The sequence below is a fragment of the Macrotis lagotis genome, chromosome 2, assembly GCF_037893015.1.
Source record: "Macrotis lagotis isolate mMagLag1 chromosome 2, bilby.v1.9.chrom.fasta, whole genome shotgun sequence".
Lineage (NCBI taxonomy): Eukaryota > Metazoa > Chordata > Mammalia > Peramelemorphia > Peramelidae > Macrotis > Macrotis lagotis.
Window position 1 is genome coordinate 169772052 of NC_133659.1, and position 20989 is coordinate 169793040.

The 20989-nt window shown below is 36.8% G+C and overlaps 1 protein-coding gene across 10 annotated transcripts in view; it reads left to right on the top strand.

Annotated features, from left to right (window-relative positions):
- Window positions 1-20989, top strand: part of BCAS3 (BCAS3 microtubule associated cell migration factor) — an 851656-nt gene that overhangs the window by 43480 nt on the left and 787187 nt on the right. The gene's annotated exons all lie outside the window — the stretch shown is intronic.

A 20989-nucleotide genomic window follows, 5' to 3' on the forward strand; every position in this document is an offset into this window, starting at 1 on the left:
TTTAAGAATACCCCTCCCCTTTCTTTAACTCTGCAAGCCTAGCAAAGTACCACCAGGTGAGGGAGGGGCTGGTTTCCACGTGGTGGCCGCTGCACAACCACTTCCTTCTCTTAGAATGATTTGTGAGCCACTTTACAATGTTCCCAAAATCCAGGGAGAAAGCATGGAATCTTTCCCAGACCCTGGTAAAGATGAAGTCTTTCCTCCTAGAACTTCTCCATCCTTCCCTTCTCTTAAACTCTTATAAACTCTCCCCAAACCACAGCTTTTTCTCTTTACGAATCCCCTTCCCTTCCCTTAACTCCACACACTTCGCACAGCCACCACTGGCTCAGTGAGGGAAGGGCTAAATTCTACGTGGGGGCCGCTGCACACTACTTCCTTCTCCCCCACCTTCTGAAACTCCTGGGTCCAACTGCCAGCTATCCCTCTTTTAAAACTAAAGCTGGGTCCTCAGACCCTAAAAGAGACCCATAAGACAAGACATAGAACAAATACACACACTCCCATGGGAACAAACTCACTCACACAGCATTGGGTCCAATCAGCTTCCTTAATTTAGAAAGCATTTCTTTTTCTCCTCTCTCCAGACTTTCCCTTTCCTCTTGGGCCCAGCTGTTAGGCTCCTCCTCTCTAGGAGCAGCCAGAGGATCCTGCTTATTTTTTTTTCTTTTTCTAACTTGCTTAGACATAATTTAGCATTCCCAATCATCCAACATGCTGTATATTCCACCTCCTCTTTATTTAAAGGTACCTTATGGTTCACTGTTCATCAGACCCAAACCTTGGCCACCAGACAGACTGTCTTTGGATAGGGATTTGTGACCATTAAGAAAAGCAGTATCTGATGAACTTACTTTTCTCTTTACTGTGGACAGCATCCTTGCTGTCCCAGCTAGCTCATTTGCTACCTAAAGGCCTCTCCCTTGGGTATTGGATGGGGAGGGTCTCTTCCTCCCCTCCCTGAGGTGTCTTTTCGAACCCTGGCCTCCCATCTAGGACTTCCTTTCCTGGAATTGTCTAGAATCAGCCTCGAAAGATAAAAACTGAAATTTCTCTACCTTTCTGGGTTGTTTCCACAATTTTCCATCACTCTCTCTGTCAATGGCAGGGTTTCAGGTCCATTCAGAGATATACCCAAGGGAACCCCAGAAAAGAAACAAGGATCTGGCTTGAAATCAAGCTATGAGGCCTCCTTACCCCGGTCTTTTCCTGGGGCTTCCTTGAGGGGGGTTCTGAAGATCCTGGACGAGCCCCCAAATTGTTATAATTGAATGAAAAGAAAAACCTGCTAGAGTGAGAGAAAATTGTACATTTTATTCATGAACCTTGCAGGATACACCTTACAAGGTATGGGTACTTCACTCCTAGGCGTAAAGCACACCTTAGTCTCAGGAGTCAGATGTTCATAGGCCCTCAGAGTTTGAGTTACAATCTAAATGGTCCACCCATTCCCTGATATGCCCCTAATGTGATCCCCCCCCCCCCCCCCACACACACACATAAGACCATTAAAGAAGGTTAGATTTGAGCTGAGTCTAGAAGGAAGCCAGGGGAACTGAGAAATTGAAGTGAAGAGGCAGAATATTTCAGACATTGTAGACACTCAGTACAAAGGTAGGAGACCAACAGTGGCCAGTGTCATAGAGTCCACGGAGAGGATCCAGAAGAAAATGGGAAAGATAACAAGGAATCAGATTGAGAACTTTCTATGTCTTAAGAGGAATTTTTCTTTGATCCTGGAAGCAGTGGTGAGTCACAGTTAGAGTGAGGACATTGATGGGGTCTCCACAGGGCTGTCTCTATCAAGGCCCCTGCTCTATCATCACTTTTGCCACTGTACCCACTCCAAGGACCTCCAGGACTTGTCTGTATAATGGAACATGAGCACTTTGAGTACAGTATCTTATTCCTTTTCTGTTTGTATTCTGAACGTTTGCTTAAGATGCCAAATAGCAATTGCTTAGTTACCATTCCATTTCATTAAATATAGCAGATTAAGAGGGGAGGTGCTACTGAATAAATGGCAATACCAAGAGAGCCATAGCATCATAGACTTGGGGTTACAAAAATCTTTAGAAGTTTTCTAGTCTAACTTCATGTATTTATAGAAGAGAAGACTGAAGGCCTGAGAAATTAAATTACTTTCCTTAAGTCCCCGAGCTTAATAGCAAGTAATAAAATAAAAAAAATTTATATAGTACACCTCAATGTGTCTGGCCTGTGTGCTAAGTGCTTTATAGATAGCTCATTTGATCCTCCTAATAACCTTGAGATACCTCCCCTGTTTGTCAGGTTAGCCCTATTTTATTACAGTTGATAAAAGGGAGGGAAACAGGTTAAGTGACTTTCCCAAGGTCACTCGACCAAAGTCAACACCTAAGCCCAAATTTATCCTCAAGCCTTCCTGATTCCAGGTCTAGTGCTGTATTCATTGCTCCACCTGGTTGTCTTTCTGGTGAATCGGAGATTCAAACCTGTCAAGTCCAGTGATCTTTTCTGAAATTATAAAAGGCATACAAAAGAACTTAATGCTTAGAAAGATGAACTACTAAGTGTAAATTCTTCTATCTGAGATTAGGAGAGACCATTAGTCATCCCTAATACATGTAATCAAAAGAGAACACATTGAGTTTTCTTTTTTTTTTAAAAATTTTATTTATTTTGAGTTTTACAATTTTTACCCTAATCTTCCCTCCCCCCACCCCACACAGAAGGCAAATTGCTAGTCTTTACATTGATCCAAATTGAATGCAAAAACCTAAAAAAACCCAAACAAACAAATTGAATGTAATGAGAGAAAAATCATCCTTAAGGAAGATACATAAAGTAAAAGAGATAGCAAGATCAGACAATAAGATATTTTTTTTTTCTAAATTCAATGTAATAGTCTGTGGTCTTTGTTCAATCTCCACAGTTCTTTCTCTGGGTACAGATTTATTCTCCATTGCAAACAACCCAAAATGTCCCTGATCATTGCACTGATGGAATGAGCAAGTCCATCAAGGTTGATCATCACCTCCATGTTGCTGTTAGGGTGTATAATGTTTTTCTGGTTCTTGCTCATCTTGCTCAACATCAGTTCATGCCTTGCAGAAACCTAAAAAAAAACAGGTTGGATGAGTTCACAGCTCCACCAACAATGTATTAGTGTCCCAGATTTTCCACAAACCTTCCAACACACATTGAGTTTTCAAAAGAAAAACTGTAAAATATCAACCATATGAAAGATTGCATCAAATCACCAATAATAAAATACAGGGCAATTTACAATATATTCTATGTACTTGAAAAACCTCTGAGAGCATCATTGTATTATAGAATAATAAATTAGTAGATGTTCTTCATTCGGATCCTTTATAATTAATAAAGGATTAATGTATCTTGTTTACAGTTTTTAATGTGCTAGGGAAAAGTATACTTTGCTTTAGAAACATTTCTATCAAATAATTGATATTAAAAAAAGCTTTGACTTATTTGGAAAGTTCTATTTTTATATAGCACCTCTTTATTTTTGGCATTTCTATAGTAACTTATTTTGACACTAAAATAAATTTAATTAAAATATATTTAGTGAAAGGAAGAATTTATCATAAACTGTCAAAGTCTGAACTGTTTTATGAGCTTTTCAATTTTTCTTTTCATAGCCTTGGCACAAAATAATTCACCAGAAAGTGGAATATGTCTTTCTGAGTTCCCTAGGACTGAATGGTAGGGAGGTATCATACAAAACTATTAGTAGGAGGAATATTTTGAACTAAACAAACAATAAGCAATGATCATAAAGGAGAATTATAGACAGTTTTGACTATTAAATTATAAAGATTTTGCACAAACAAAATCAATTCAACTGATATCAGTAGGTTATTTGGGAAAATTGCATCAAATATCTCTGAAAAAATTGATATCTGAGATACTCAGAGTTAAGAACACAAGGCCATCTGTAATATAATATAGTGAAAAAATAGAAAATCATTACTTTTTTTTTTGCAAGGCAGTGGGATTATGTGACTTGCCCAAGGTAATTGTTAATGTATCTGAAGCTAGATTTGAACTCAGGTCCTTCTGACTCTAGGGCTGGGGCTCTATCTACTGCGCCATCCTGCTGCCCCAAAATATTAGTTTTTTTTTTTTAGGTTTTTTCAAGGCAAATGGGGTTAAGTGGCTTGCCCAAGGCCACACAGCTAGGTAATTATTAAGTATCTGAGACCAGATTTGTACCCAGGTACTCCTGACTCCAGGGCCGGTGCTTTATCCACTGTGCCACGTAGCCACCCCCAAAATATTAGTTTTTAAAAGAAAAGTTATAGAACATAAAAGAAAGATTGCACTAAATCATTAATAATAAAGTAAATGTCAATTTTAATAATTGAGATTTTTGTTTGTATTCAGTAGTTGGCTTATTTGAGGGATATTAGTCAGGTAGACAATTATACCTTTTTCTAGAACTGTGAATTAGTCTATTCAATCTTTTATTTTAAAGAGATTTTATTTATTTTGAATTTTGCAATTTTATTTATTGAATTTTACAATTTTTCCCCTAATCTTGCCCCTCCCCCCACAGAAGGCAGTCTGTTAATCTTTTCATTATTTCCATGGTATGCATTGATCTAAGTTGAATGTGATGACAGAGAAATCATATCATTAAGAAAGAAACATAAAGTATGATAGATAGCAAAATTACATAATAAGAAAACCTTTTTTTTGCCTTTTTAAATTAAAGGTTATAGTCTTTAGTTTTGTGTAAACTCCACAATTTTTGCTCTGGATGAAGATGGTGTTGTCCATCGCGGATACACCAAAATTGTGCTTGATTGTTGCATGGTTGGAATGAGCAATTCCATTAAGGTTGACTGTCACCTCTATGTTGCTCTTAGGGTTTAGAGTGATTTTTAAAAATTTACTATTTATTTATTTATTTATTTATTTATTTATTTTTGCAAGGCAAATGGGGTAAAAATGGCTTGCCCAAGGCCACACAGCTAGGTAATTATTAAGTGTCTGAAGCTGGATTTGAATTCAGGTACTCCTGACTCCAGGACTGGTGCTCTTTATCCACTGTGCTGCCACCTAGCCACCCCTAGAGTGATTTGAAAAGAAAATCTACAAACTTTTTGTGCCCTTTGACCCTGAGAAGAGATGTACTGCAGAAGGGATCAATATTGAAATGATGACATTATATTCTATCTCAATGCAAGTTCATTCCAGTAGATATACTTACTACTTGGGGTAATTATTTTTCCTAGAGCAAAGGTAAGATTTAGATGTAGATCATAGGATCATAGAACTAAAGTTAGAAGAGAATCTTTTTTTTTTTATTTAATATTCTCATTTTGTACAAATAATGTTTTTTTATACATTAATAAAATATTCTTGTTTAAGAGTAAATGAAATACCCTCTTCCTCATCTATATAGACTTGCTTGAGAGATAAAGTAAAGGGGAAAGAAAAAAAATTAAAATTAAAAAAATAATAGTAATAATTGTAGGTATGGCCAGGTTGTGCAATGGACAGAGCACCAGCCCTGGAGCCATGATCACCCGAGCCCACATCTGGCCCTGTACACCCAACAATCACCCAGCCATGTGACATGCAAGTCACCCGAACCCCACTGCCCTGCAAAAGCCAAAAAAAAAGGAAAAAAAGACCCAAAATAAAATAAAACAGTAATAATAGTAGGGGTGGCTGGGTGGTGGACAGAGCATTGGCCCTTGAGCCAGGAGCACCCAGGTCCAAATCCAGCCTCAGACACCCAACAATCACCCTACTATGCGGCCCCAGACAGGCCAGTCAGCCCCATTTGCCCAGCACCCCCCCCCCAAATAATAATAATAAAAAATGTGCTTGAGTCTTTGTTCTAACACCAACAACTCTGTCACAGGTGGATCATATTCTTTATGATAAGTCCATCACAAAAGTTACTTCCATATTTTTCCACCTTTGCCATTGCTGATCCCAACTCCCTCCTTTTGTATTTCTCCACTACCATGTACTATATTTTCTCTCTCCTTTTATTCTGCTGTCAGGTAGCTGAGTGGTGCAGCAGACAGATTCCCCAGCTCTGTGGCCAAGAGGCCCTGAGCTCCCCTACCACCCCTTAGGTCCAGCATCCACCTGGCCCTATGGTCTTGGACAGGCCTTCCAATCTCAGCCCCTTGCAAGAAGTAAAAAAGAAAATGTGTTATATCTTACCACTCTCTCCCCACGGTCCATCCTTTACTCCATCACTCACATCACCCTCCTTCCTCCTACCCCCCCCCCCCCCCTTCTTACTCCAGATGCCTATACCTCATTGAGTATATATGCTGTTTCCTCTCCTAGCCACCTCTGATGAAAGCGAAGATTCCCTTATTCCCCCTTGCCTTCCCCCCTTCCATATCATTGCAATAGCTCATTGTAATAAAGAAAAATCTTATTATATGAAATATCTTGGCCTATTCCCCCTCTCCTTTTTCTTTCTCCCATTACATTTCCCTGTTTTCTATTGACTCCATTTTTTTTTTTTTTTTTAGATTTTGGCAAGGCAAGTAGGGTTAAGTGGCTTGCCCAAGGTCACACAGCTAGGTAATTATTAAGTGTCTGAGACCAGATTTGAACCCAGGTACTCCTGACTTCAGGGCCGGTGCTTTATCCATTGCGCCACCTAGCTGCCCCCTATTGACTCCATTTTTACACCATATTTTATCTTCGAATTCAGCTTTCTCCTGTGCTTCAACTATAAAAGCTCCCTCTACCTGCTCTATTCACTGAGAAGGTTCATAAGAGTATTATCAGTGTCATTTTTCTATGCAGGAATACATGCAGTTCATCATCATTAAGTCCCTCATATTTTCCCCCTCTCCTCCAATCTCCATGCTTCACCTGAGTCCTGTATCTGAAGATCAAGCTTTCTGTTCAACTCTGGCCATTCCAACAGGAACATCTGATATTCCTCTGGTTCATTGAAAGTCCATCTTTTTCCCTAGAAGAGGACATTCAGTTTTGCTGGGTAGTTGATTCTCGGTTGCATTCTAAGCTCTTTTGCCTTCAAGTATATTATATTCTAAGCCCTATGAGCTTCCAGTGTAGTTGCTGCTAAGTCCTGTGTGATCCTGACTGCAGCTCCATGATATTTGAACTGTGTCCTTCTGGCTGCTTATAAAATTTTCTCTTTGACTTGGGAGTTCTGGAACTTGGCTATAATATTCCTAGGGGTTGGTTTTTTGGGATCTCTTTCTTGGGGGGGATCAGTGGATTCTCTCCATTCCTATTTTGCCCTCTGCTTCTAGAATATCAGGGCAACTTTCCTGTAGTAATTCTTTGAAAATGATGTCAAGGCTCTTTTCCTGGCCATGACTTTCAGGTATTCCAATAATTTTCAAATTATCTTTTCTAAGTCTGTTTTCCATATCTGTTGTTTTTTCAATGAGATGTTTCACATTTTCTTCTAATTTTTCATTTTTTTTGGGGTTTTGAAGTATTGCTTCCTGATTTCTGGTAAATTTATCAATCTCCCTCAGTTTTATTCTTTGTCTGAAGGATTTGTTCTCCTCAGAGAGTTTTTTTATCTCTTTTTCCATCTGGTCAATTTTGCTTTTTAAAGCATTCTTCTCCTCCATAACTTTTTGAACTGTTTTATCCATTTGGCCTAAGCTGGTTTTTATCATGCTATTTTCTTCAGCATTTTTTTGGATTTCCTGGACTAAGCTGCTGACTTCATTTTCATGTTTTTCCTGCATCTCTCTCCTTTCTTTTCCCAGTTTTTCCTTCTAACTCCCTCATTTGATCTTCAGATTCTTTTTTGAGCTCTGTCATAGCTTGAGCCCAATTTCTGTTTTTCTTGGAGTCTTTAGATGCAGGAGCTTGTGTTTCCTCATCTTCAGACTGAGTATTTTGGTCCTTCTTGGGCTCATATGCAAAATATTTCTCAATGGTGTTCCTCTTGTTAGTCTGCTTGGTCATTTTCCCAGTCTGAGCCTGGTTTTGGGGTGCTTCCTGAGCTTTTGGGACACTCCCACAAGGGTCTCAATGTGTGAGGCTCTGTCCTCCCTCCTGGTCTGTGAATGACCATATGCGCCCCTCTTTGCCACAAGACTGAGGTGGGGGGGCCCTGCTGTTCTATGGGGGGACCTAGACTACGATCAGGATCTGAATGTGGTCAGAGCCCCAGAGTCCTGTTCCAGGGGCAGAGGACAGAGCTCTGCAGTCTCTCTTCACTCCCCTCCCTCAGATCAATGGGCTCATGCCCTGGGGGCTCCTCCTTACAGGCTTTGCCTGTTTCTGTTTCCTGGAACTCATAGCTGCTTGTTGTGTGCCCTGAGGGCTGGGCTCCACATGCTCACTCTGGCAGAGGTCCCCCCGCTGTTCCCCCACTTTGTGCTTGGTGCTCCCCGGGGTGCAGCCCAGGAGACTCCCCTGCTGCTGTGAGCCTCGGCTCCCAGTGCCCTGGGGCTGCCTCCGGGAGGCTGAAGTTCTTTCCTTCTGGCAGGCCACCCCTCTGGAGGGCCACCCCTCCGACCCTGGGGAGCAGAGCCTTTCTGCTCTTTTCCAGGTTACCTTGAGTAGGAGAACTGCCTCACTGGGGTCCCCCTGTGTGTTCTGTCTCTCAAAAATTTAGTTAGAGTCCTTAGCTTATAAGTTTTATGAGAAAGTGCCTAAGACAGGATCCATTCTTGTGGCCATCTTGGCCCCACCCCCTAGAAGGGAATCTTAAAGCATCCAGACCAGACTCTTTCTTTTGGAAGTCAAAAACTGAAGCATATTGCTTTGCTCAAGGTCACATTTGCCTTATGTATTAGAAGTGGAATTAGAACACAGATCCTCTAACTTCAGTGCCAGTGTTGTTTTACTATGCAGTATAAAACTTTGGAAGATTTAACTTTGTTTTTCTTTGTTATAAAGGAGAGCAAGTTTATTATTTGTATGTTTGTTGGGTATAACTGTGATGTAAAAGCAAGAGGTGTAAATAAAACTTATTTAATGAAAAAAGTATCAGAGAACTCAGAATTCATGCAAAAGTCAACTTGGTCTCATTAGGGTGAAATACCTGTTCAGGGTTGAATTTCAGAGACTCTTGGAGGATTAAAACTTCATAGACTGGTGAAAATTAAATTGTCAGCTATACTTTCAAAGGGGAACAATCCCAACAAGCTAAAGCTGGTTTATTTGTGCTATAGTACTTTCTCTCTATTCATTTGGAAACCTGTTCAGCACTTCATAAAACAATGAGCTAAATGCAGCCCAGTTTTTGTGTCTGAGTAGTTATGAAGTGTTTATGACAGCTGCTAAGCTAACACTCTCTATAATAGCATTATATTGCCTTCTAAACACCTTTTTAGTCTGCCTCCTGGAGTGTATGTCTCTGTCGTTTGAGTGGTGCTGCATTAACATCTTCTCCAAGTCAGATCTTTGTCTACAGATGTGTTACTTGTAAATGGAAGATACCATTGGCTTCAGAAGCCTTTAATGCTCTTTGCTCTGGTGGGGGACTGAAGTCAGGATTGGGGATTTGAAGTGTAATGTCTAAATCTGTGTTGCATAACAAAAGGAACGTGTCATTTCTAACTGCTTTTCTTTGATCTTCCTCCTGAAAATCAGGGAGAAGGGGAAAGATTAAAGTAGCCTTAAAATACTCCTCTTGTAAGTGGGCAGAAATCTGGAAGTATGAAAATATGATTACAATTTCCATTCAGTAATTGCATTCTGTGGTTTTCATATTGTTCTTGAAACTAACTTCCCTTTTGCCTCGAGTCTTACATTTTTTTGTTTAGTATCAAGAAGAAAAAATAGTCTGGGCTGGTATCTCCTTTATGTGGTTAGCAAGTATCTGTTCTATAAGTTGTTAGTCTTTTTAAAAATGTATTTTGGGTGGTTTTTGTAGACTTGATTTTTTTTCTCCTTGCATGGCATATGGGGTAGCCTGAAGAAATATTGGTACTAAAGAAATAGTTTATATGTGGGATAGGAAAAAAACCCACTTCTTGTCCCTTGTGGATATTTGTTCTTCCTCAGTCCTTACCCCTCCATGACTCTCATTTTAATTTTGAAATTATATCCTCTCAAAGGTCCCTATTCACTAATTCATTCATCCAGAAAATATTTATTGGATATCTACTTTGTGCAAGACTTTGTGCTAAGTGTGATGGTTCATACAAAAATGAATGAAAGATTTCCTGCTTTGGGCAAGTTACTCTCTCTGGATTGCCTTTTTTCTTTTTTTTTCTTTTTTTTTTAAGGAAAAAGTTGTATTCTCAGATGATCTCTAGCTCCAAATCTTATGATCCTATATAAACAAAATGCTATGGTACTTGCAATGGAGACATCAATTTGGAGAAATTCTGGAAGACTTGAGGATGGAAGTGGTGTTTGAAACTGGATAAAAATTGGATAAGGTTTTGACAGGCAGAGGTGGCAGGTAGAAAATATTCTAAGTAGAAGGGTGGGTTGTTATAAAACAAATTTTTAGGAGAATGTATCACATTGTATAATACAATATTGTATATTATCGTATAATTTAGCATGGCTGACGTTTTCTGAAGTTTTATATGTTAGTGCAAATTTCTTATATTTTGGATGTGAGAATTTTATCCAGAAGTATGTGCCTCAAAACAAATTTTGAGAACACACTCAAAAGTGTACATTTGTTTATTTATAAATTATATGAATGTACTACTAGTAATTACATATTCTATAAAACTTGTATAAAAATAGAAATTGCACAGGATAAAGATAAAGGTGTAATAATATTTGCTTCTGGAGTTAATAGTGAGTTTCTGGAGTTTATTGAATAGGCATATGATCATATCCATACTTGATGCACATCTCTTTGAAGATTATGTCAAGGATGCATTATAGTAGTGAAAGAACAGAGATAGGGAGACCAAGAACAGAGATAAGGAGAGGCTCTGATTATAGTCAAATAAGATGAGGGCTTGAACCTCTAGTATGGTGGCCATGTGAGTGGATTTTTTTAAAGTATATATTAAATGTAACATAGTTTCAACATTGACTTGTTTAGCTTTGTCCCCAATCTGTACTTCTTTCAGTTCCCCTTGGTATATATTTTTGGGTGTCATTGACATTCTTTTCTTTATTTGTAGTACTGTTACTAGCCTTCCTATTTTTTTTATTCCAAAAAGCTATTGCCCCACCAAAATTAAAAGCAATAAAAAAAAATCTCTTCTCATAATTAAGCATAATTAAGTGAAACAAATTCACACATTGACTATGTCTATAACTATATCTTAAATTTTATACCCCCTGGTTTATCACTTGTAGAAGTAGAATTGATATTTAGTCACCTGGTTTTGTGATTGGCTCTTGCATTTATAATAGTTCTTATGTCTTTCACAGCTTTTTGAAGACCTGTAAATTATTCTTTTTTTCCTAGACTGATGATTCTTTTTTTAATAAATATTTTGTTTGTTGTCCAATTATATATATTGTAGTTTCTACCAATCATCATTTTTTTTGCAGTTTTGAATTTTACAATTTCCCCTTCCTTTCCTTTCCCTCTTCCCCTCAACAGAAGACCAACTGATACAGTCTTTACATTTATTTTTATGGTATGTATAGATTAAAATTGAATGTGTTGAGAAAAAACAGTCCCATCATAAGGAAGAAAGCAATAGATAGTAAAATTATATAATACATAAAATAACTTTTTTTTTAATTGAAGGTAATAATCTTTTCCACAGTTCTTTCTCTGGATACAGATGGTGTTCTCTTTCACAGATCCTCTAAAGTTGTCCTTGATTATTATACTGATGGGAGTGAGCAAGTCCGTCAAGATGGATCATTATCCCTTGTTGTTCTTAAAGTGTATGATATTCTTCTGTTTCTGCTCACTTCACTCAGCATCAATTCATGCAAGTCTTTTCAGGCTTTTCTGAAAACCCGTCCCTCATGATTTCTTAGAAAAATAGTGATCTAACACATACATATACCACAATTTGTTCAATCATTCCCTATTTGATGAACATCCCCTTAATTTCCAGTTCTTTTCCACTACAAACAGTGCAAAAATGAAGATTTTTTGGTACATGTGGGATTTTTACCCTTTTTCATGATCTCTTCAGTATACAGACGTAGTTGTGGTATTGCTGGCTGAAAGGTTATGCACATTTTCATTGCGCTTTGACCTAATTCCAAATTGCTCTCCAGAAAGGTTGGATCATTTCACAGATCCATCAAAAATTTATTAGTGTCCCAGATTTCCCACATCCCCTTCAACATTGATCATTATCCTTTCTGGTCTTATTGACCAGTCTGAGATGCGTGAGGAGGTACCTCAGAGATGCTTTAATTTGCATTTCTGTAATCAATAATTATTTAGAGTAATTTTTCATATGACTATAGATAGCTTTGATTTCCTCATCTGAAAATTGCTTTTACATATCCTTTGATAATTTGTCAATTGGGGAATGGCATATTTTTTTAATAAATTTGACTTGGTTCTCTATATGTTTTAGAAATGAGTCCATTGTCAGAAACATCAAAATTCTTTCCCAATTTACTATATTTCTTTTGAGCTGGGTTAGAGTGGTTTTGTGATTGCAAAAGCTTTTTAATTTAATATAATCAAAGTTCTTTATCTCTTCTTTGGTCATAAACTGCTCCCCTTTCCATAGATCTGACAATAAACTATTCTTGTTCTCCTAATTTGCTTATAATATTGTCTTTTATGTCTATGTCCTGTACCCATTTTGACCTTATCTTGGTTACAGAGTGTGAGATGTTGCCCCAATCCTAGTTTCTGCCACACTATCTTCCAGTTTTCCCAGCAGTTTTTATTGGAGTAAGTTCTTAACCCAGAAGCTAGATGCTTTGGGTTTATCAAACAGTAGATTGCTATAATCATTTCCTGATGTCTCTTTTGTACCTAATCTATTTCACTGATCTACCACTCTGTTTTTTAGCCAATACCAGGCAGTTTTGATCACTGATGGTTATTCTTTTACTTTGCTTCAATTTGTAATTTTTATGGAATAATAAAGTTCCATTGCATCAATATATCAATTTTGTTTAAGCATTTCCAAATTGATGAAGGTGCTCCCCCTTCCCCCATTTACAGTTTTTTATTTACTAAAATACAAAATACGTTGCCTTAAATATTTTTGTATATATAGATCCTTTCTCACATATGTCTCTTTGATCTCTTTGGCACATAAGAATAGTTGTGGTATTTGGTATTCATGGGTCAAAGGGTATGAACAGTTTTAGTGATTTTTTTTTTTTTGGACATTGTTCCACACTACTTATTCAGAATGATTGGATCAAGCTATAGATCTATTAGTGTGCCTGACTTTCTGCTGCCTCTCCAATAATTGTCATCTTTGCAAATCTGAATAGGTGTGGGTTGGAACCTCAGAATTATTTTAACTTGTATTTCTTTTCTTCTCATTTTTTATATGGTAATTGATGGTTTGCCTTTTTTCTTATGATAACTTTCTGTGCCTGTTCTTTGATTATATCTCTATTGGTAAATGACTTGTTTCTTATATATCTGTATCAATTTCTTGTGTATTTTGGAAAGTAGAACATTCTCTGTTTTTATAATAATTATCTGCTTTCTAATTCTAAATACATTGATTTTGGTTGCTAAACCAGATTTTGAATGTAATAAAAATTTATTTTATCTCCTAATTTGTTGTAGTCCTTGTTTGTACATATGATTTTTTAAAATTTATTTTTGTCCATATGCACGTGCATTTTTTTAAGTTAGAAAATTTCCTTCCACCTTCCTTTCCCATCCCCTTCCCTACAGTTGTGAATACTCAGGTTAGCATTTGTACATATGATTGTGAAAGGTTATTTCATTTCCTGGCAATTTTTAAAAAATTCTGAACTTTAATATTAAAAAATAAAATTTCACTGTCTAGAGAACATAAAGAAAAGATTCTGTACAAGACTATGAATTTGTAGTTCATACTACCTCCTTGAAAAAAATACATATATATATATTTATATACAAAGTACAAAAGTATGTATTAAATGTATATAATTTTTTTAGAAAGATTTTAGTTATTTGGAATTTTATAATTTTTCCCCTAATTTTGCTTCCCTCCCCCCACCCCAGAAGGGTGTCTGCCTTGGCTGATATTTTATATTGTCTGAAGTTAATTTGAATGGGATTTTTCTTTAGCTCTTTCTGCTGCATCTTGTTAGTCACATATAGAGATGTTGAGCATTTAGCAGGGTTTATTTTATATCCTGCAACTTTGCTAAAATTGCTAATTATTTCTAGTAAGTTTTTAGATGATTTTTTGGGATTCTCTAGGTATCATTATGTCATCTGCAAGGAGTGCATGACATATTGAATAGTAGTGGTGATAATGGCCATCCTTCTTTCACACCTGATTTTATTGGGAATGCCTCTAGCATATCCCCATTGCATATAATGCTTGTTGATTTCAGATAGATACTGCTTATTATTCTAAGGAACAATCCATTCATTCCTATGCTCTCTAGCATTTTTTAGTTGGAATGGGTGCTATATTTTGTCAAAAGCTTTTTCAGCATCTATTTGATATAATCATATGTTTTCTGAAAGGCTTGTTATTGATACAATTAATTATACTAACAGTTTTCCTAATACTGAACCAACCCTGCCTTCCTGGGATAAATTCTACTTGGTCATGTCCTAGTGATAACTTTTTGAAATCATTTTGCTAAGTGTATGGAGCTCAGGGCCCCTGAGCCCTGGGTTGATGTTCAGATGTGTGTTCTGCAACTCTGTACTGGAACTCATCCTCCAGCCAGGCTGGGACTCAACAGACCTCCACTCCTCTAGCCAAAGATTCCATGGCTAAAGTTGGTCCTTGGACCTGCCACTCACCAAAACTGCCAGGGCTAAGACAATCCTCTGGCTTCACCCTGCCCCTGTTGGCTCCCTGCTCTCTGCTCCCAGTTCACCCATGGTCCCTTGATACAGACCTTTTGGTAGATGTTCTCCTAGCTTCTCTTTCTAGGTTTTGTCGATTTTTTTTGGGGGGGGGGGGTTAGGTTTTTGCAAGGCAAGGTGCTAAGTGGCTTGCCCAAGACCACACAGCTAGGTCATTATTAAGTGTCTGAGGTACTCCTGACTCCAGGGCCAGTGCTCTATCCACTGTGTTACTAGCTGCCCCTGAAGGTTTCTTTCATGTTATTTTTGAGGGGAAACCAGGACACTTTAGCACAGTATCTGTCTTTTCTCTGCCATCTTGGCTAGAAGTCTCTCTCTATATAAATTCTATATGTTAGCTTTCTTTTTTTTCCCAAAATTTTTAATATTTTATTTTTCCCAATTACATGTAAAAGCAATTTGAACACTCTTTTTTCTAAATCTTTCATTTTTCCCAATTACATGTAAAAGCAATGTGAACAATCTTTTTTCTAAATCTCTCATTTCAAATTTTATCACTCTCCTTTCCATACTCCTTCAACAAGAAGAGAAACTATTTGTTATAGGTTATACATATAAACTAGGGCAAAACATATTTTCATGCAAGTCATTTTGTGAAAGAAAACACACAAAAAAATAAAAAAGTTTGCTTGATTTGCATTTAGGTTTCTCCAGTTCTTTCTTTCATCATAAATCCTTCAGAATTGTCTTAGATCATGGGATTGCTGAGAATAATTATTATTCATATTAGAACATCAAAGAATAACTTTGCATTAACGCCTATAAGCCTTTTCAAGTTTTTCTGATTATATTTCAGAACTATCCTAATTATTATACTTCCTTTTTAACTTCATTATATTCTATTCCTTGTATATTAAAAAATGTTATAATGGCCTTCCTTTTTGAGTATTACTATTTTTAAGGGCTCTTTGTGAGATAAGGAAAGAAAAACGATTGTACTAAAACTGTGGCACCTAATCAAGTAGTACAAATTCAAATGATAGTCACATCCAAAAATATAAATGTTGCATCTTTCTCCTATCAGTAGGTGAGTAATGCTTCATGCTTCCTCTGGGGACATGCTTGACATATTCTTAAGTCTTTCAAAGTAGTCTTTACATTGTATAAATAAGGGGCGGCTAGGTGGCGTAGTGAATAAAGCACCGTCCTTGGAGTCAGGAGTACCTGGGTTCAAATCTGGTCTCAGACACTTAATTACCTAGCTGTGTGGCCTTGGGCAAGCCACTTAACCCTATTTGCCTTGCAACCCCCCCCCCCAAACACCCCAAAATACATTGTATAAATAGTTCTGGTTCTTCTTATTTCATACTGATGAGAAACCTAGGAAGACTGAGAATTAATTCTTGAGATGTAGGCTGTGTTGTAGCCTATGGAGGCATTTATTTGTGGAAAGATACAGCAGGTTGTGGGGGTGGTTTCTCTACCAAAGTGAAATCTGAGATATGGTCATTTTTATAGGGAGAGAAGAGGGGAAAAAGAGAGAAAAAGTGATTTCAGGTAAATAATTAAGTCTGTTTAAAGTGTTTCTGGATGTCAAAAGTTAACCCAGTTGGGGCGGCTAGGAGGCTCAGTGGATAAAGCACCGGCCCTGGAGTCAGGAGTACCTGGGTTCAAATGCGGTCTCAGACACTTAATAATTGCCTAGCTGTGGGGCCTTGGGCAAGCCACTTAACCCCGTTTGCCTTGCAAAAACCTAAAAAAAAAAAGTTAACCCAGAACTGTATGGCCAATAGGACAATTAGAAGGGACAGAAAATATGATTGTTACAAATGTGCTTGTGAAGGAGGACTTTTGGATATCAAAGAAAATCTCAGGTGCTAATAATAGGTAATTAAGTCCCTTTAGGCAGACTGGTAAAAAAGAAAGGATAAAGATTGCCCTAAGCTGGCCAAGAGAAAAGGGCACTGATAAGGGGCAAGTAGAAGATAAAAAACCTTGGGCAGGAGCAGAGGCAGTAGTGCCTTTAATTATGTCATTACTAGGATTCTAGGATTTAGCAAGAAATTTAGAAAGGGCACCCAGACCAGATTTGAATGTTGGGAAGGGGGCTCATTAATTGGGATCTCCATCAATTATTCTCCCTGTTTTTTTTTAACATGCTAAATTTTACTCTTGCCTTTTATTTTATCTTTATGTGCATTTTCCATTTTTTATAGTATTTTCTGAATTAAGTATTGTTTAATTCATACTTGTAATTTGTTGTTTCCATTTTTTGGGTAAATTCATCCCATTCACATTTTAAGTTGCAATTACTTGTTATGTATTTTTTCCTTCCTGTTTTTCTTCACAGTTCTTCTCATCCTTTTTGCCTTATAGCTCCTGCTTTTCTGCTTTATTTCTATCTTCTATCTTGCCTTCCAATTCCTTAATCTATTCACCCCACTAAGAGGCACTCCATTATCATCTCCCTACTATATTCCCTTGCTCTTTTATTTTTTCTGAATTGAGAAAAATTCTTTACCCTTCTAGAAATGAAAGTAAGGTTCCAATACTGTCAACAATCCCCTCTACTAGCTCCTTCTGTTTCAATTTTTCCTTTTATGCTTTATTTGTAGGGGATAATTACTCCTTTTTATCTCTTCCTATGCAGTTTTATGATTTTAGAATCACCCTGTTGACTTACTTTCAAGCTTCCAAAATAATGTTCAGAAATGTAAGAGTACTGCTAATATTTTCACATATACAAAATAAACAATTTGATCTTGAATTCCTTTTAATTGATCTTTAATATTTACTTTATTTATCTCTTGGAAATTATATGTAAAATTTTCCCTTGAGTTCTGGATTTTTAAAGATTTTTTGGCAAGGCAATTGGGGCTTAAGTGACTTGCCTATGGGTGAGTGTCTGAGGCTAGATTTGAACTCATGTCCTCCTGACACCAGGACTGGTGATCTAGCTACTGTGCCACCTAGCTGCCCCCTGAGTTCTGGGGTTATTATTACAAACAATATGAAAATTCAATGTCAATTTTTTTCTGTTCAGAATTATACTTATTTTGCTGGATAAATTGTACTATATAAATATATAAACTTCTATGATATTTAAATTTTTTTATTGTTTCTTCTGATATTTTCGCCTTAACATTGGAGCTTTGAAACTTGATTATGTTATTCCTGTATTTTTCTTCCTGGCATCTCTTTTAAGTTGTAATCAGTAGATTTTTTCTTTCTATTTCTACTTTGCCTTCTTGCTTTCAAACTTAAGGGCAATTTTCCTTGATAATTTCCTGTAATACTGTATCTAGATTATTTTTTTTAATTGTAATTTTCAGGTAGTCTGACTATTATATTATTTCTCCTCATCTGTTCTCTAGATTTGTTATTTTTTTCTCTTCTGTTTTTTCATTCTTTTGATTTTGTTTTCTGATTTATTGATATCTTGTAAAGTCTTTATTTCCCCCTTGCCCAATTTTAGTTTTCCAGGAATTATTTTCTTCTTAAGGTTTTGGTTCTCTTATTTCCAGTTCATTGATTTTCTTTTCATAATTTTCTTGATTTTTTTTTGGTATGGCTCTTATCTTTTTTTCCATCTCTCTTATTTGAGTTTTAAAGTATATGTGCTTGACTCAGTTTGGGTCAATGTACAACATGGAAACAATGTAAAGACTGACAAATTACCTTCGGTGGGGGGAGGGAAGTAAGATGAGGGGGGAAAATTGTAAAACTCAAATAAAATCTTTAATTGAAAAAAAAAATAAAGTGCTTGTGCTTGAGACCATTTGACATTTCTCATTGAAAAAGGAAATGACTTTTTAAAAACTCTATTATCTTCCTCTGAATATGAATCCAGATCTTCTCTGTTCCCATAGTAATTATTTATGGTTGGGTTATTTCTCTTTTTCTTACTCATTTTTATTAGTTAGTGAATCAAGTTATGTTCCCAAGCTGTGGGAAATGATGCACTAAGCTCGAGGTCCTCCTTACTGTTATTTTCTAAGGACTGCCCTGGGGCCCAACCTTGGGCTGTCTTCCCTACTCCTTAGCCACAGACAGGGCCCCCAGCCTCACTTTCTTGCAAAGATTTTATTCCCTGAAGCCTCTATGGTGACTACAATCTACATCTGTCTTCTCCGTCCTAGAACTGAAACCAGGGATTCTGCTCTCTTGCACATGCCCACAGCCAAACCAATCCCTGCCTCTTGCTGCTGCATATGCTAGCTCCTCTCTGTAATCACAGTGGGGCTGTGTCTGGTCGCAAAGCTGTGCTTGGCATCCCTCCACTCTCAACATCCTTCAGACTCAGACACAGTATGCAATATGAAAGTTTCTGAGACTGAGGCTGCCTTTCAATCCAGATGCCCCCAGGGCTCCTTGTTTATTGATTCTGTACAATCTACCTCAAGGTGTTTGTACTTCACTAAAGTCATACCTACACAGCTCTTTCCTTCTCATTGTTTTAAGAGGACAACTGCTTTACCCTGTTTTTTTTTTTTTATTTCTGCTGCTCTGACAGGATGTTTTGTATTTTTTGGTGGAGGACATTTGGAGAACTGAAAATTTTCTTTCATCTACTCTGCCATCTTCCCAGAATCCTCTCCAAGATTTCTTATAGAAGCTGCTAGATCTGTTGGTGTTTAAACTGCTTCTTTCTTAACATTTGCAGTATTTTTTCTTTGATGTGTGGGCTCTGGATTTTGTCTATGACTTAACAGTTTTGCTGGAAAATAGGTATGTAGAATTGGGTGACCTGCCTCCCAGTCATGCAGCCACCTTTGTCAGAAACCTCTTTGCCACAAAAAAGGACTTCTATAAATATATTGGTTTTTATAGGCCTTTCTTTTTGTCATTGGCACTGCTGAGTGAGTGGTAACTCTGGATCAATCATTATGGACATTTTAGTCACTTTCTAATTTCAAATTGCTTTCCAGAATAGTTGAACTATTTTGCAGCTCTGCCAAGAATGCACTAATAAGCCTGTCTTTCTACAATCCCTCCAACATTGAGTATTCCCATCTTTGCTAATTTACTGGATATATAGGATGAAACTTTAAAGTAATTTTGATTTTCATTGCCTTTATTATTAGGGATTTAAGAGCATTCTTCTATATGATTAATAAATGCAGTTCTTTTGAGAACTGTTTATATTCTTTGACTTATGTACAGAAAAAGAAAATAAAAACACACAAGGAGTTTAAATATGTAGACAGAATTTAAAGAAATAGGAGAAATAAAAATGGAACTGAATTTTAAAACAAATGGAAGAACTGAATTTTGAAGCACTATGATTAATTTTTGAATTTGTCTTCCAAAATTATGGTGTTCCATCCTCTGTTGTTTCACTGGGAGGTTATTGATTTTCAAAAAAGAGGATTTTTATAGCAGCAAATCAAAATCTTTGTGAAATTTTAAAATACTATTTAGATGTAAACTTGTATTACTATTATTATTGAAGATATTTTCTCCTTGATTTTATGCCCAACTTATTGTACTTCAGAAGAGTAGTGTCTTTCCAGGATTTTTCAGACTATTAAAGGAGTTAATAGAGATGTAATTGGCTTTACACTATTTCATGGTCTTTTGGTTGTTTTCTATTTCCATGTTCTTGATAAGTAGTTTTTGATAAGCACTTTGAAATTATTGTAATTATAGCTTAAAATCTATTGTAGAAGATAAAAAGGAAAAGGAATTATATGAATACTGTGGCAAGACCCAATATACTTAATTTTTTTTTTTTTGGCAAGGCAAATGGGGTTAAGTGGCTTGCCCAAGGCCACACAGCTAGGTAATGATTAAGTGTCTGAGACCGGATTTGAACCCAGGTACTCCTGACTCCAGGGCTGGTGCTCTATCCCCTACGCCACCTAACCGCCCCCCAATATACTTAATTTAATGGAAAATTAATACTTCATTTCCCACCTATCTTCATTCATTTGGATTATATAATTCATTACCTGGTCCCTCATCCTTAAGTTAAATTCAGTTTTGGTACTCATACCTCATCAGTACCTTCTGCTCTAAGATAAAATGAAGAGTTCCTTCCTAAACATCCAGATACAAGTACTCAAGGCAACTTTTTTTTTCCTTAACATTACATATATGTTTAGGTATGCAAAACAAATTTCCCCATTAGTCATGGTTCTCTGCTTCCTCCTACCCTTAATTAAAAAA